The 16,240-nt window shown below is 41.1% G+C and overlaps 1 protein-coding gene across 6 annotated transcripts in view; it reads right to left on the bottom strand.

The window, feature by feature from the left end:
* GLI3 (GLI family zinc finger 3) overlaps positions 1-16,240 on the bottom strand; it is a 217,423-nt gene that overhangs the window by 150,049 nt on the left and 51,134 nt on the right. Inside the window, exons 1-2 of one of the 6 annotated variants that reach the window (XM_084509760.1) lie at positions 3,597-3,711; positions 3,051-3,134 (exon numbers count right to left, since the gene is read on the bottom strand). The exons of 4 other annotated variants lie outside the window; for them this stretch is intronic. The gene's annotated coding sequence lies outside the window, so the exon portion shown is untranslated. Of the gene's footprint in view, positions 1-3,050; positions 3,307-3,596; positions 3,712-16,240 lie in introns of those variants that run through there. One more of the 6 variants, XM_084509759.1, reaches the window with a different exon arrangement.

The following is a 16,240-nucleotide window of genomic DNA, read 5'->3' as shown; positions in this document are numbered from 1 at the left end:
ACTTCTTTCCTTTTATCACAGTTTCACAGACCTCAAGAGACAAAGTCAACACTTCTTTATTTTAAACCTCGTAGAATCAGCAACTATATATATATATATAAAAAAAGTTGAAATCTACTTGATATACCCTGCTGAAAATCACCCCCAGCACACTTTAAAATTACCCCGGCTTAAAGGAGACACCACCGGTCTGGTTAAATCTGTCCCTGCGCCAAGTTCCCCACCGCCTTCCTGCAGGCGACTGGCAGGTAGCAGCGTTGCTGCCGCACGAGCAACCTGCCGGCACGCTGCACCTGGGTAAGAGAAGAGGCAACGTACTTACAACGCAGTCCAAAAGACCCTGGCTTACACGCTCTCCAAGCTCTTCTCTTGACCAAAATTCTCTGGCTACCAGGCTGTGGACATTCCTCCCTCTCTTTTTCTCTCTCTCTCCTCTGCCTTTCCCCCCCTCTCCCTGTCTCCCTCCCTCTCTCTCAGAGGCAGTGCTTCTCCCATTAGAGGAATTAAAAGTGGTTGGTGCCATGCTAAATTTAACAAGCTCATTAGTATTCTTCCTGTGTGCTTCCTAGTGAACTCTCCCTATTCAAGCAGCTCTCTCTAGCTGAGGGGTCAGGCGGCTAATCATTAAATCAAACTAATGTCACCCTATCACAATCGGCCTAAGAGAAGGAGGGTTTATTATTTCAGTTTATGCTAAATAAACGGTTTTACAAATGGTCTCCAAGCAAGGTCAACAGCAGCTTCAATTACAAGACAAACTTAACAAGAGTTGCTATAAACCAAGTGCTCCATGTTGACCTAAGCACAAGCTCAGCTCCGCATATTGCCACTAGCAGGATTGTACAGGAATGCATATTGTAAAATAAAGGAGAGGGTAATCTTTTCTTTGCCAGAATTTGTGACTGCACAGAGACTGCTCATTCACCTCTCCCCAACCAGCTTGCTGCTCAGCTCAATTCACCCCACACAAAGGCTGAAGACCAGACCTCAATGGACCGAGTGAAACATGTTCAAAACTAGGCTCTCTATTGTGACTGAATTTCTTAACATCTTTTCAAAAAGCGGAGAATGCCTTGAGGCTAAAGGAAGAAACAGGCTAATGGTGAATTGGGAATACTGAGCAAATTTCAGAGCCCTTTCCTCCTAGCTTTTGAGGTTGAAAGCAAGCTCTTTCCTTTCAAGTTTCAAAGTCCTTTTTCCTCCCGCAGTGTCACAGAAGGATTTGAAAAGAAGGTAATTGTGCTCACAGTCCCCCTGATCAGAGCTTACGTCCTATTTCTGGTATTTCGGAATACTTCTTGCAATAATGGTGCATATAGCTCAATCCCTTAACCGTCCTGCACTCTGCAATTGCTCATTAAATGAACAATTGCTGGTATAAAATGCCTTTTATGTTCAAGGTCTGGATATAAGATAAGCATTCTAGTACTCTAAATTTGGTTTACTAAGGAAACTCTCCATCATTAAATTACAAAACTGAAGTCAGAATATCAGCCGTTCCCAGAAAAGTAGCATTTTAGGTTGCTGTGAACCAGAAGGCAGGGGGGAGGGGGATGCAAAAGAGATTGACTACTTAAATTCTTAATAAAATAGGTATCTACTAAGAAAGCAATTTCCCTCACGTTTAAGAAGATCTAAGTTTTTGAGACCTGGTATTTTCTTTCTTGGAATAATATAGTAGAGCAATTGCCAAGCTCATTAGGACATGGGCATCTGCAGCTTCTTGCATACATCCATTGATCACTACTTTCTGGCCACCTTAAGAGCAAAGCAGTAGGAAATGCATCCGCAGGATTGTGCCTGCCTTTAAAAGCCTGCGTTGTAACCAAAGTTTTGTTTTGGGTGGGTACAGTAGTCTAAATTGAGCACCAAGTTTGTTATTTCCCTGCATTTGGAGCAATTGCACATGAAGCACGCGCTCTGGAAAGGCTAACACAGATATGAAGCACAATGCTCATAATCACTTTTAAAAATAGAGACCAACCATATGAGAGGCTACAAAATCTGTTAGATAACAAGTACAGTACTTACCTTCTTTGCAATGCTTAAGCATACCTTATACAAGACTTTTATTATAAATAGCATACACTATCTGAGCTCACCACTGAAAATGTATAGATTTATACTCCCGTTCGTAATGGATTTTCAGCTTAGTTATTTTTCCATTACCATATGTATAGTATTTTCCAGAAACTGATTTGTGACCTTTGGAATACAAATACACAGCTCTTTTCTCTGAATTCTTGTTTGTTTCCATAAACATGTTATATTCTTTTGTTTTTAAACAAAAACTTTAACTCTCACTGTAAGAAAAAGGATTTATCAGCAAGACTAAGTAGAACTGCCTACGGACCCAATCCTGAAAATACTTACATAATACTCCACCCCCTGCTATTTTATACAAGTGATATGTATATTCAGTCTAGCTGCACATACAGCACAACTCAATTCAGTCCTTTTCTCCAAGCAAGAGGAAGCCAGGACACAGTTTCTATGACTTCCAAAACTGAGCCTGATCCTACACTCTTCTGGATCAGTGGCAGAGCTCCCGCTGACCCAAATGGGCCTTTACACAGCTAACGCTGCTCCACCACTGCCTTAGCGGTGCATTTCTACCACCTGAACCACGGCTCGCAGAGTTTTCCAGCCGTGCACATAACTCTTCCCCAGGACTGCTGGGGAAGTTGCTAACTGTACAAAGCATCTTAGAATTCAGTTAAAGAATTCAGATATAACTGGGAGTCTGTTTCTCCAGACCCTAGCATCAGATCTATAGACAGATGCCAAAAATCTCATTCAAAATGAGAAATCCTACTTCAGGAACACAGGGCTACCTATACACACAAAGGCACAGGGCGCTGTGGAAACCTCTTTGTCAGTCCCAGGAATCTTCCCTTCAAAACGCAGACAAGGAGGGCAAAAGGCAGGGCTGGGCTGCCTTGCCCCTGGCCCCAACATCCTGCCGAGCAAGGCAACAATATTTTGCAGGGCATGGGGAAAAAAATAAATAAGTAAAAACAAGCAACATCTGGGAATGTGTGTTTACTGACCTGATACTCAAGCCATCCCACTAACTTCAGTGACCTTGGATCAAGCTGCTGAAGCTGTCTGCTGAGCCAGATTCCCGCGGTATCCTGTTGGCCAAGTTTGCCTAGAGTCACTCAGGTGAGCGGCCAGCCAGTCCGTACACACAGCCTGAGCCTCTGAAGCATGGAGCCCCAGCCTGCTGGGCTGCAAGCCTCGGTGGAGCTAACGGAGGCACCAATCTTCAGCAACTTGCAGGGTCAGGCCCCCAAAGAAATGGGAGCCTCCTTTCTCAACAAGCTGTCTCCCAGCCTATTTCCACCCAGGCTTTAAAATAACAAAAACAAACAATTTAAACCAAAACAGCTGAAAGCCATTTTCTCCCTTCCCAAATTCAGTGCTACGTGTTTCTCCCATTACAGACAGTGGATTATTGCAGTGATACTTAACACCGCTCGCGAGTGCAGCCCCCAATGCTCTGGTTTAGGTGTTAGTGACGACATCGGCTGCTGTGGAAGAAACACTAAACCCCACACCCAGGTATCGAGCAGGTGGTGAGCTTTTAAGTTTACCTTCGTGGGGCCTACAAGGCCAAATCCTGCTTGCTTTACTCACACCATAATCCCAGGGATTCGGTGAAACTATCTGTGCAAGTAGAGCAAGAGGGACTCGGGTCCAGCATCAGCACTGCGCAGGCTATTGGGCAAGTGGGAAATGTCTTGGAGATGTTTGTTAACATGGTAAAAAGAACAGAATGCAGGCATAGAAGACATTTGAAGGGAGAATTAACTGGCAAAATTAACACTTAGATATATCATTTCTCATTGTAAATTCACAGGACCAGAAAGTAGGCAAAAACATTTCCCCTCCTTGGTAGAGTACATTTAATGTTCTGATTTTGCTACTTAAGGACTGAGAAACTCACACTAGGAAAAAAAAAAAAAAGGACCTCTTGCAAAAACAACCTGACTTTTTTTCATTTCCCCTTTTATAAAGTGTTCCACCGTACAAAATTCAGTAAAGCCTACAAGTTGCTGTGTAACAGCCCCAAACTCTTTGCTCCAAGTCTGCCGATGGGGGCTGAAACCAAACTTAGCACTTTCAGAATATCTCTGGGACTAGTGCTCCGCTCCGACATCTAGCCTCTTCAAAGAACCGGGGTCTCAGATAGAGAGAAAAACGACTGCAGACATCAGGATCTGACTATTGGCAACCATTTCTCATCGGGGAAAAGCTCCTCAGCCTCTTGCAAGACACTCCAAAGCATCCTGATTTGAAAACGTTATGAAGTTCCTTCCATTAGCCCGTTATTAGGCTGTTAGTCACTGCTTACTTTGAGCGGGCTAATTAGTTACATCAAAGGCGCTACAATAAATTCCCAGGAGGGTTTTAGGGGGGAAAAATGTATTTCTCAACCATCTAATAGTGCATTTATGCCTATCTGAGGGTAACCGCCTCGTTTCACTCGTAGACACTGGGGGACATATTCTGTGGTGCTGTCACTTTCTACCAAGCCAGCAGCAACACCGGGCCTTAAAGCTGTTTTACAAAGCCGTTTGTAGCCTGATGTAAATTAGATTAGCCATGCTTAGAAGCCAGGAAAAAAAAAAAAAGCAAAATAGTGACAGAGGAGTTATAACCCCGCTTTGGTACACCATCTCCATTTCTAACACCTACAGGCCATACACCTCAGCAGCAACAGAATATAAAAGTTACTGTAATTAGTGTTTTGCATACAAAGTTAATATCTTTCCTTTTTTTTTTTCCTAATATGGGTTCAAACTGCTAAATGCAATCACTATCCAGTCACTAAGCAGTTTGTAACAACCCAGAGCCATGACAACCCTTCAGTTTAGATGGCAGATATCACCTATTTCCTTGCGAAATTTATTTATTTATTGCTGCATCCTTTTGCACAGTTGCAGTAAGAGTCAGTGTTTCCACAATATCCCTGTACTTCTGGCCTCTGAAGCATACCAGCTGTTTAAAAATATGTTAGAGGTTACTCTGCCCTGATTTGCAGTAGCTGCAATCGCAGCTGAGAACAATGACTTCATCAAGGTCTCAGATTAAAATGATATATACATTTTTTTGTGTGCAGAGGTATACAGATATCTATAGATACATATACAGGTACACACACGTATGTATGTACACGTGCACACACAAATTCAGCCACACCCTACATTTCATAAAATCCAGCTGATTCTAGAAGAAGCTCTGGATGATACATGGATGTTGTTGCACAAGCACACACACAGGCATGGTGGCTACCTGAACACAGAAATGAGCTTTTCACAACCCTCATCAGAAGTTTAAACTATTCAGGAGGGGAAGAATGCTGAACAACAAATGCAAGAATTATAGCTAAGGATGCAAAAAACAAAGAAAAAACCTCCTCAGAAAACACTGAAGTCCTGCAAACCAAAGGATTTGAATATGCTTTGAATGTTCTTCTAGTCATTAGTCCATTAGTTAAAAACTGCAGAGCTACTAATCCACAGAAATTGTCATATACTTCTTTTATCTACACTGTTTCTCCCCAAGAATCTGGTATCCTTGAGAAAACCACAAACCTGAAACCATCTCTTTACCTAGCAGATAGGTGCAGTAAGTATAAAAGCTCACAGACTGCCTTCCCTGCCTATACCATGGAGGTACCTCCCTCCTTTCAATAAAAGCCTCTCCTTATACCTTAAAAAGTGATGCACCTTTCCAGAGGCCAACCTCTTTCTCTTCACACCATTCTTCTGTTTTCTCCATCGTGCAGGATGCACAAGTTGTGGCAGAGATGCGTTATGCCATACTACCTCACAGAGTTACAGTCTTCAAATCCCAGTTACCAAGTATACTACCACCAGCTGAAAATAAAAAGATGGAGCCCCAAGGACTGGTGCATGTTGACTAGGCAAAAAAGGATAGAGATCATTTTGTAGGTAAAAAAATATGCTAATCGTTAATGTTTTCTGTTGAGTTCCAGAGATAAACAGAACGTTTTTTAAGATTTCACTTTTCTGACTACATCTGCCTCGATCTTTCTAACCTTAATGTTCTGTAACAGATTTTAAGACATTGGGATATTTCTGCAAGCTTTTAACAATCTAATTGCATTAATTTAAATGCTTGTAACTATCTTAAGCAATATTCTGTTTTTCCATTTATCATCATGCAATGGACACCTGAAATCAGGCAGTTAAGTCATAATAATAGTCATACCTTCAAAACATTTCCAAACATTTTTTAGTAAAACGTCACCCTCTCTTCCTATTACACTAGCCATGGCAGGTTAAGATTTCTTAACTTGTTAATTATGTGCATGGATGAAGGCACCAAAACAATCTGGCAAAAGGGGATTTCGTTGTTTCCTTATTATTGTTGGCCACTTGGATTTTCAGGCAACACTCATTTCATACAAAAATAAACAAACTACATTTCATTCCCTCCTCCCCGCCCCCCACCAAAATAAACACAGTTTTTATGGGTTAAAGGCTGGAGAAGAAGGGAACCACCTGAAAACTTAATTCACTTTGACTATTTTGAGTCACCATCCCCAGAGGTCTTCAATAAACATGCACACGTAGAACCTAGTAGCATGGTTTAGTGGTGGACTTCAGTACTAGATTAAAGGTTGGCATAGATGATCTTAGAGGTCTTTTCCAACCTGAGTGATTCTATGATTTACAAACAAGCAAAAAAGACCTCAACTGTCTCCTGCCCAGGGGTATCATCACCTCTGTGTACTGAGAAAGAACGTGGAACTGTAGCCAGGAAGGATTCATTCCAATTGAGAAAGTATTCTAACAAGAAAATTGGATTTTATTGAAAAGAGCCTATTAAAAAAAAAAAAAAAAAAAAGTGGGAGGGAAGAAAAAAAGAGGGGAAAGGATTAAAAAAAAAAAAAAAGACTGCCTCAAATTTACTACTAAGAATTCTAACTATTTCTAAAAGGGCCACAGACTTTTTCTAAGTACAGGAGAATCAGCACTAGCAGTCATGACTGAACCTTCAGTTCTTACGCAAGTAAAATTTTCATGGGAGAATTCACATTGGAGTCTGGGTTTGAAGATCCCTCTGTTCTTCAGATCTCTCCCTGGTCTTCCATAAGTCACTTCATTTCTCACAACTTTGCCTTCTTCACTCACCAAATTGATAAAATGCTGATGGACCATAATTTCATAAGAGAAATAGTATTCCTACAGAGCAAATAGTCACGGGAAACATGGAAAGATACAAAGTCCATTTGATATATATATACAAAAAGATCCAGTTAGATCTGAAGACAAAATATACTGAATAGTCAGCGTAAAGCTGCCTTACATCATGCCATATATTAAATGTTCCGATTCTGCAAAACATAGCATGACTCCCACTTCTGTTACGTAAAATGGGTGTCCACAATTTACACAACTTGTCCACAAATACAGAACTGTTGACTAATAAGTATTTACCACATCCCTCTACAGAAAGAAGAAAAAAATTTAAGGAAAAAAAAAAAAAAAAAACAGGAAAACAATAAAAAGTCAATCTTTCAAACGTTCTTTGCCCTGACTCTGACTTTGGATTTACACTATCCAACTCTCCTGCCTGTTGTACCATTAGCAGAGAAATTTTGCCAGTGTCCCCCTCTACGCATCTAAGCTACCTTAAGTTCTGAATGATGGCTTAAGCTTCCTGAATACCTGAGTAATAAAAACGGACTTGATCTACCAGTGTTCTCCAGCCTACTAAATATTCAAAGATTGTTTTTTTTTTTTTTCTTTCAAAGTAGTAGTTCTCTTTCTTCTCCAGTACAGGACATAAGGTCCATCTTGCCAATAAGGGTTTTTTTTTTGCCCCCTTTACAGAGCAACTAGTGTCTTTTGGAACTATGATACAGATATATTTCAGATCAAACTGCCAAACCTTTAAGATTAATTATAATATTTTCATTTTAATCTCATTGTTTGGGCCTGTTTTACTACAAGCCTTGTGAAAGCGAAAATAGCAAAAGATAATCCATAACCTAAACACCTAATGTTACTTCTGCTGTTACTCGTGGCATCATCAGCCATGCCACAGCCATTTTTTGTTTTAAGGCAGAAAAACTTGCAGATGATATCCTATAAAATGCAATTAGTCTTTTTAGATGTACCAGAATTGTAACATCAAAACGGGCTAGATGTAAAGAACAAATTCCCATTAGAAAATGCCATTTTTTCATGGCAAAAAGATTGACAGACCACAGTCTTCTCCTAGCAGAATATGTATCTGGCTTGCTTGTTGCAACTCCCTTCTTAAGACTAAAAAAACCTTTTCCAGAGCAGTAAGGTTACCACTGTCAGCTTCACTGAACTGCATACTTCCCTTTCTTTCAGGTCTTATCTTCAAAAATCACGGAAACAAAGATGTAAACTTGGACATTAAAGAGTGTTAACATCAAAGTACATGCACTACTTTTGATATTAACCAAAGCCTTGAACCAGCAATCTAACAGACACAAATCAGCGGTGTCTATATAATTTCAGAAACTGTTGAACTGAGCTCTCTGCTGTGGCCTGCATTTGCTCACTGGCTTTTCAAAGCATAGTATCAGTATGTTTTTACAACTAGCTGCCGATCAAGCAAGCAGCAGGAATGCAATTCATCTCTCCAAACACATGAAGCCTTCCATTTGTTTCTTTTTATCTAATACATTCTGAAATTTTAAACTCTCCATCCAGGGCAATTCCCTCTCATTGGGGCAAACACTTGTTTGTATCCCATACAAACAAGGGCTACAAAAACTATAACCCTTTGGTTTACATAAAAAATTACCGTATACCATCTCAGACACCTTATGTAGAGATGTTCAGCCTTTACTCAGAGTTGTCCCATCATGAACCCACCAGACATAAACTGTAGTTCCCAAGGATAACTACAGAATCCATTGGGCACAGGAAAATTTAGAGTCCTGTGAGAAAGCACGCTGCATGAAGCCCAGGGAAGCTTTCAGGTTGTTTCCACTCCAAGACTCAATCCTGACCACTGAGAGACTTGCTGATGTTAGTGAAGCTTATGAGCCAATGGCGCCTATTTTCAAGTTACAATTCTGTGTCAAAACAAGGTGAAACTTGCCATTTTGCTGGGAAATTCTGGGAAATTAAGTTTTGAAAGACTGTCTCAGAGACAAAGCTTGTTGAAGCCTCAAATTAAAGTGGAAAAAAAACATACAAATGCATCCTGTCACATCTGACTCCGCATTCACAACAGCATGTCAGTACCCAGTTCTCTTCTCAGCACTCAATTGCAAATGCCCTCATTGAAAGATTTTTTTTAACCATGTTAAAATATAACCATCTCCTCCAATATGTAACCATCTCCTTCTACACCACTACCTTCTTTACCCTAACCTCCTAAGGAAACAAGGCTAAATAAAACCATTTTTGACTGTGAGTCAGGAGTTTCTGTACTAAATAATTACACACACACACAAAAAAAAAAAGACAACAGACAGGTGGAGGAAATGCTGTTACCAGCCCCTCCAACACCAACTTTACAGAGAGATTTACGTTTATCATACAAGAAAGCATCCAAGGAGGAAGGTGCAATAAACATCCCATCAGAAGAAAAATCTGTGATCAGAACCAGCACCTTATTAGACATCAGAGAATCAAGACAGAAAGCCATGCCCTGGAGGAAATCCCGAAGTAAGCCCATTCCCACTCCAAGCTGCTTTTGTGCTGCTAAGGGGTGTGACTCAGAAAATTTCCAGAATAAATCTTCCGACTTACAGCACCCCGATGTGCTAAAATTCACATGCAGTGCTGCGCACTAAGGCACTATCTGAATGATTAAGAGGTCTACGCTGTTTGCAAGTAAATGAGGATTATTCTGAGGACCAGGCAGTTGTCTTCTGAGTTTCAGTCGGTCACTGAGAAGGAATACACAGGAATGCTTTCATACACCCAACTTACCACCCGCTCACAAATATGTAGGCAGGAAAATGGTGACTGACTATACCTTGTTTTTGCCAGACTGGCCGTAAAACCTGTCACAAACTGGAAATTAGGAAAACTATACATGTACAGTCTTTATAAAGTCTAACAATTAAAAACGTGACCCAGGAGTGAACATAGCCATCTTCATAGAAGAGGAGTGCAGTTGTAGAAATGTTAGACCTTGGCAGCAGAAGTTGGGTTTACAGGCAAAAAGGGCCTTTTCCTCAACTCCTCCAGAAGACAAAACCACTATTCACTTCAATGAAAGTTACAAGCAGGAAACAGCGGCAGGAGTGGGCCCAAAGGAAACAGGGAACAAATTGCACCTTAAACCAATAAAATTCCTATGCCCAGCAAGTTGTCTCATTACAGAGGTAAGTAATTACAATTTTAATGGAATGTGAGCAGATTTCTAAATCATTAGGCAATGTACACAGAATGTCAACAACATGGCAGAACGGTGGGATACCAGCACTTGGAAGGACAGAGAAAATCAGCCAGAACTGCTTAATCACCAAAGACTCAGTCCTGGAACCACTCATCTGAGGAGTACTACTCAGGAAGATCCATCACATGAATGCAGCTATCTACATTTAAGGGCAGTAAGTCCTTAAATTATCCTTCCTTTTCCCAAATTGGAATGTTTTACTTGTAATGACTTGAGAGTAAGTATGTATTTTTGCCACAACTGTTTGTAAAACAAAATTATGACAGTGTTTGCCAAGCTTTGCATACACATTCACACATATATTGCTATTAGAACACTAATGTAACAGGAAGGATCATCATTTGAACCCAGCATCTAGCCCTTAAGACATGGCAAAATTAAGGTGGCTTGTGGACCGTCATGTTCATAATTAACATCTATTTCAAGATGCATACAAAGTTACATATTGTTTTTATTCTACAGAAGCCCTGCTTCATGGGGTGGACAGCATGTGTTTAGTTCTCTTCTCAGAGTTCAACGTGTGGCCCCTCTGCTTCATTTACTGCACTTCATTGCAATCCAGCTCTCCAGATAGAATTACTCATTTCTTTCCGGGCTTTTAGTGCTCATCACAATACTATTGGCATGCTTCATGAGCATTAACAGAATGTATTTTACCATGGTCCTGTGAGGTAGAGAGATGGTATCATTCATCACATACACAAACTACCCACTTAATGTCCCTAATTGCAGGTACTCAGTGTAAGAACCTGAGAACCCAAGTTTTCAGAGCATTTACCATGACTTTGTGATATAACTAATAATATTTTAATGTCTTGTATGTAGCTTCATATAGTGTAAACAAAAAAACAAAAGAAAGCTGAATGGAATGCAGAATGTGGCAGCCGTAAGAAATGGGTGCTTCCAATTCAACCCACTGACCCCTTTGAAGCAAACAGACAAAATGCCCTGTAGCAGTAGTAAGTTATACCCTAGGACATCTAGGGCAGGAGAACATGAATATCTCACCACAGGTTCACAGACATTTGCTGATAACTGCAAATTTTGCATACTGAATTCCACCTTAGCCTTTGAAGAAGGTTGCTCTAGTGAGAACAAACTTTCTGCTTCTTCCACTGAAGTGTACTTCTACTGCTCCATCTTTCATCTTGTTCTTTTTAAAATGCTGCATTGTTCCTAGTAATATCTCCTCATCCCAGTCCTTTTTGCTGCACCCACACTCCTTTCCAAAAACTCTTATCTCAGACTCGTTGTATCTGACAATACATGCTAGCCGCAGTCTCAGCTATCCAGCCTGTCTCCATACTGTTCCTTGTGAGGTGAATCTTCTTGCTCAGCTGTTCCCAACTTCTCTCTCAACGTCTTTTCCTTGACCTTCAGTCACATACACCAGCCAGTATACCCTGTTCCTGATGATTTCCCATGTCTACCTCCAAGTTCCCACCTAATCCCAGCATACTGAGCTGGGCTCCTTTCCCCTGCCTTTCTTTTTTTTTTCTCCCCCCTCTCCAGATATTTTCTCTGTCATCCCCTTTTCCCCTCTGATGGTTCTCCCACTGTACAACCTGTATTTAATCAAACAAAATTTCCCCCATTGTTCTTGGCATCAAACTCTGAGCTAGCACAGGAATACAGACAGAGGTGGGGGTGTCTTTCATAGGGCATTAGGAACAGTGGGAATCCTGGCTACCTGTTTCCAGTGGGTTCTTCAGTTTCCTTTCATTTGCTTTGCATTGTTAACATTGCCTTTTCTTTACTGCAGCAAAAACTTGTAGTCTTAAGGATTTCCTTCTTAAGGAAGCATTAGCTGACTGGGGACTTTGTAGTACTGCTAGTGATCACCTGGAGAAGAAAAAGCACATGCTCCCTATCTTGACAAGAACACTTTCTTTTTTTTTAATCCAGGATCAGCGAAGATTGATGAACTGTACAGTACAATTAATTGTCACTGTTCCCAGATAAGTTATTAAAGCTGTGGAATAATTAAATCACATCCCGTCTTTCTTCTTACATGGTCTGGACAATTTCCATGTCAAAGAAACACAGGTAGAAATGAGAAGTGGGAGAAAAACTTTAGATTTATTTACTTGCAGAATTTGACTTCAGATGGCTTTGAAACAGCTCACTGCTGGAGGACAGAATTGTGAAAGAACTGCTGTGAATGAGTACGTGTGGGTGTTTGTAAAGAAGGCAAAGGATAACCTTAGTGATTCATGAAAACTTCCCAGGCATTTGAGTGTAGCTGGTATATGTTTATTTTTTAACCAATTTGAATTTTAACTTGCATTGCCAAAGTGTTTCATTTCAAAGTTTGGGGAAGTTGTATTTACCATCGAGAGATAATAAGTTTTAAAAAACTGCTAGCGTCCCTTAACAGCTAACAAATCTGGAGAGAAAATCAAGCACAGAGCAAAATTGGGACAAGGGAGTTGTTAACAAAAAAAATACTTCTCCCTTCAGCTCTACAAAGAGATCACAGAACAGTTCTTTACTCAAACCAGATTTTAGATGCTTCCTTCCGTGCGCAGTACATATGGCTTGCATCTATTTTTTCTTTAAAATGGAGTTACATTTCTTCCTGTTAGTAAACATATCAAGGATTCTATGAGAACTAACAACAACAAAACTTTTCCTGCTTTTAATGTAGATTGAACATGTGTATTTCAAATAGGAAATCATTTCTCTAACCATATGCATGAACAGAATGGCTTCTTATGAGCTAAAAAAGCAGGTAAAAAAGCCTTACATAAAATTGTGAGAATTTGTTCATTTTTTTGAAACCATTTGAGGAACTCTGTGTCTAGCACAAAAGTACTTTACAAAGACTATGAATTTAACTTGAGAAGAATACCTGTGTTACCTTTTCCCCTCCAAGCTCCTTACTTTCCCACCTTTCTCCTTATTCCACTTTTTCTCTTTTATTCACCACCCCTTTTTTTCTCGCCTTTTTTTCCTCATCAAAAAGTCACTGTTGAGTAAAATATGAAAAGCTAGCATGAGAGCAAATAATTCCTTCCCACTGCCCTATCACCCCTTCTTCTTCTATCCTGAAGGCCAGAAAGTAATTCAGAAATAATAGTTTGTAGCGATTTTAAGCTATGCTAACAAGCCTAATATCACAGGTTTTCATGCTTCCAAAATAACAACATTGTCCATCCGCTCCCCCAGCTGGCTCTAAAGGGTTTCATTTCCTTCACAACCTCCTCAGCTTGGTTTCAAATACAATAGTAAATCTGACCATGCATATAAGCAGCTATGCAAAAGTCCAGATTGCTGCTACTAATGCTATTTGTCTGTTTTGCACACTGATGCTGAAAACATCAGAAATCTGCATCAAAAAAATGTGCAAAAGCTACTTCAGAAACTAAAGCATGCGAGTATTAAAGATAAACACGGCTAGCGGAAATCCGATAGTGAATGAGAGCTAACAGAGATCTAGAGAGATAGCAGGATCTGGGGACAGCTTATGCAAATATAGGCACAAGAATGCTACCCACTATATGAAAACCCCAAGATGGGGGTGGGGTGACACAGCAAAATGGAAATCCTAGCTGATCCCATGGGCTACCAAGCTGCACATGTGGAACTGGCCTTTAAGGGCAGCACAAACCTGAGATAAAACACAAAAAGGGTGCTGGGGAAGACAAATCTGTACCTGGGCTGGTGCTGGAAATGCTCTACAAATAAACTCTAAAAGCTACGCATGCTAGAGAAAAATACACCATGGTGATGGCATCCAACATCACGTTGGTGACAACTGTGTACAAACAGAGCAATGAGTTTGGGAACAGTCAAAACAACAACTACAAGCCAGTAATTTTGAACAAAAAGGTCTAACGTATCCACCCAACTCTGACAGGCTAGTTATTTGATACTAATTGGGCTCTGCACACAGCATGGCAAGAGAGGCTGTAGTGTGGGACTATGGACAGCAGCAATTTATCTAATCTTAACACAGACTTTTGTTATCACAGCTTGGTATCAATATTGTACTGCCCTCTGAAAGCCTCCCACTCTGGTATTTCCACAGTTGCTACTACACCGATCACAATGACTTTTGCCAAAGCATCAAATTTTCCCAGCAAAAGGCACACACTAAATAATGACAAGCCTAAAGCTCTCATTAACAACCTTTTCACCCATCCATCCATCCACCCACCCATCCAAGAAAGCAGCACAAAGCACACGGTCCCAGCCTTTGCCCACATTTCCTCTTCCCATGGCCAAGCTGCCCAGACGTCACTGCACACAGAAGCACCACAACAGCAGCTTTTCTTCATGGGTACCATACATCTCTTGGCAGGCTACAAACCAAACTATGTTTCTTCCATCTCAGAAGAGATACAAATAAACAAGGTCAGTCTTACCAGGATTGCACACAACTGCACACCACAGACGTCATCACTGACTTGACTCTCAGCCTTTTAAATCAGAGGTCTTGTCCATATAATAAGTATATTTCTTTCGAAATAGATGACCACAAGTACATCTGTGATGGTAACAAAAGCAGCTGAGCTGTGTCCACACAGCAAGCCATTTGGAAGAGCCCTTACTGGCCAAACCACTTGTGTTTTCCTTGAGCTCAGTTCTGGAAATATCTGAACAGCTACTGCTGTACTGTCCCTCATGATATCCTTGTCTCTATACTGGAGGGATATGGATTTGATGGATGGAACACGGTGAGTAAGGAATTGTCCAGATGGACACACTCAGAGAGCTGCTGTCAATGGCTCAGTGTCCAAGTGGAGATCAGTGTGGAACCTCATGAGGTTCAGCAAGGCAAAGTGCAAGGTCCTGTATCTGGGCTGGGACAACCCCAATCATGAATACAGGCTGGGCCTAGAATGGGTTGAGAGCAACTCTGAAGAGAAGGATTTGGGAATAGTGGCTGATAAGAAACTCAGCATAAACCGGCAATAAGCACTTGCAGCCCAGAAAGCCAACCTGAGGGAGGTGATCCTCCCCCTCTGCTCTGCCTTTGCAAAACGCCACCTCAGCACTGTGTTCAGCTCCCAACACAAGAAGAACACAGTCCTGTTAGACTGAAGCCAGAGGAGAGCCACAAGGATGACCAGAAGGCTGGAGCATCTCTCCTGTGAGGACAGGCTGAAGGAGTTGGGGTTGTTCAGGCTGGAGAAGAGAAGGCTCCAGGGAGGCCTTGGAGTGGCCTGACAGTACCTAAAGGGGGCCTACAGGAAGGCTGGGGAGGGACTCTGTCAGGGAGTGTAGTGATAGGACAAGGGGGAATGACTTTAAACTAAAAACGGGTAGGTTCAGATTAGATATAATGAAGAAATTATTTACTCAGAGCATGGTGAGGCCCTGGCACAGGTTGCCCAGAGAAGCCCCATCCCTGGAGGTGTTCAAGGCCAGGCTGGATGGGGCTTTGGACAACTTGGTCTGATGGGAGGTGTCCCAGGGGGGTGGAAATGGATGATCTTTTTGTCCCATCCAGTCCAAACCATTCTATGATTCTATGAATAAAGGCACTACCATCCAGTAACAGAAAACAGATCTGTGCAGTTCCTAGGCTGCTGGCCTTGATTAGCTCTCAGGATCCAAACCACATCATTGCTTGTAAGCTCTTCTTAGAAGTTGTAACTATCCCTCATTAGCAGATGAACACTTCTTAGAATCAGAGAGACAAAATTTGAGGAAGAGAAAGTTTGGTGCCACAGTATGCATAAGGACATCACTTTGAAGTGCTGCTTCTTTGAAGTATGAGTAGTAACTGCAAAAATGTGAAGTTCTTGTGAATGAAATTGAGCAACAAGGAGAAAAAAATAAAATCAAAATACTCCTAGCATTCCTG

Source organism: Aythya ferina (genome assembly GCF_964211825.1).
Source record: "Aythya ferina genome assembly, chromosome: 2".
Lineage (NCBI taxonomy): Eukaryota > Metazoa > Chordata > Aves > Anseriformes > Anatidae > Aythya > Aythya ferina.
Note: the sequence above shows the minus strand (reverse complement) of the source record. Positions and strands in the feature narration are given on the sequence as shown.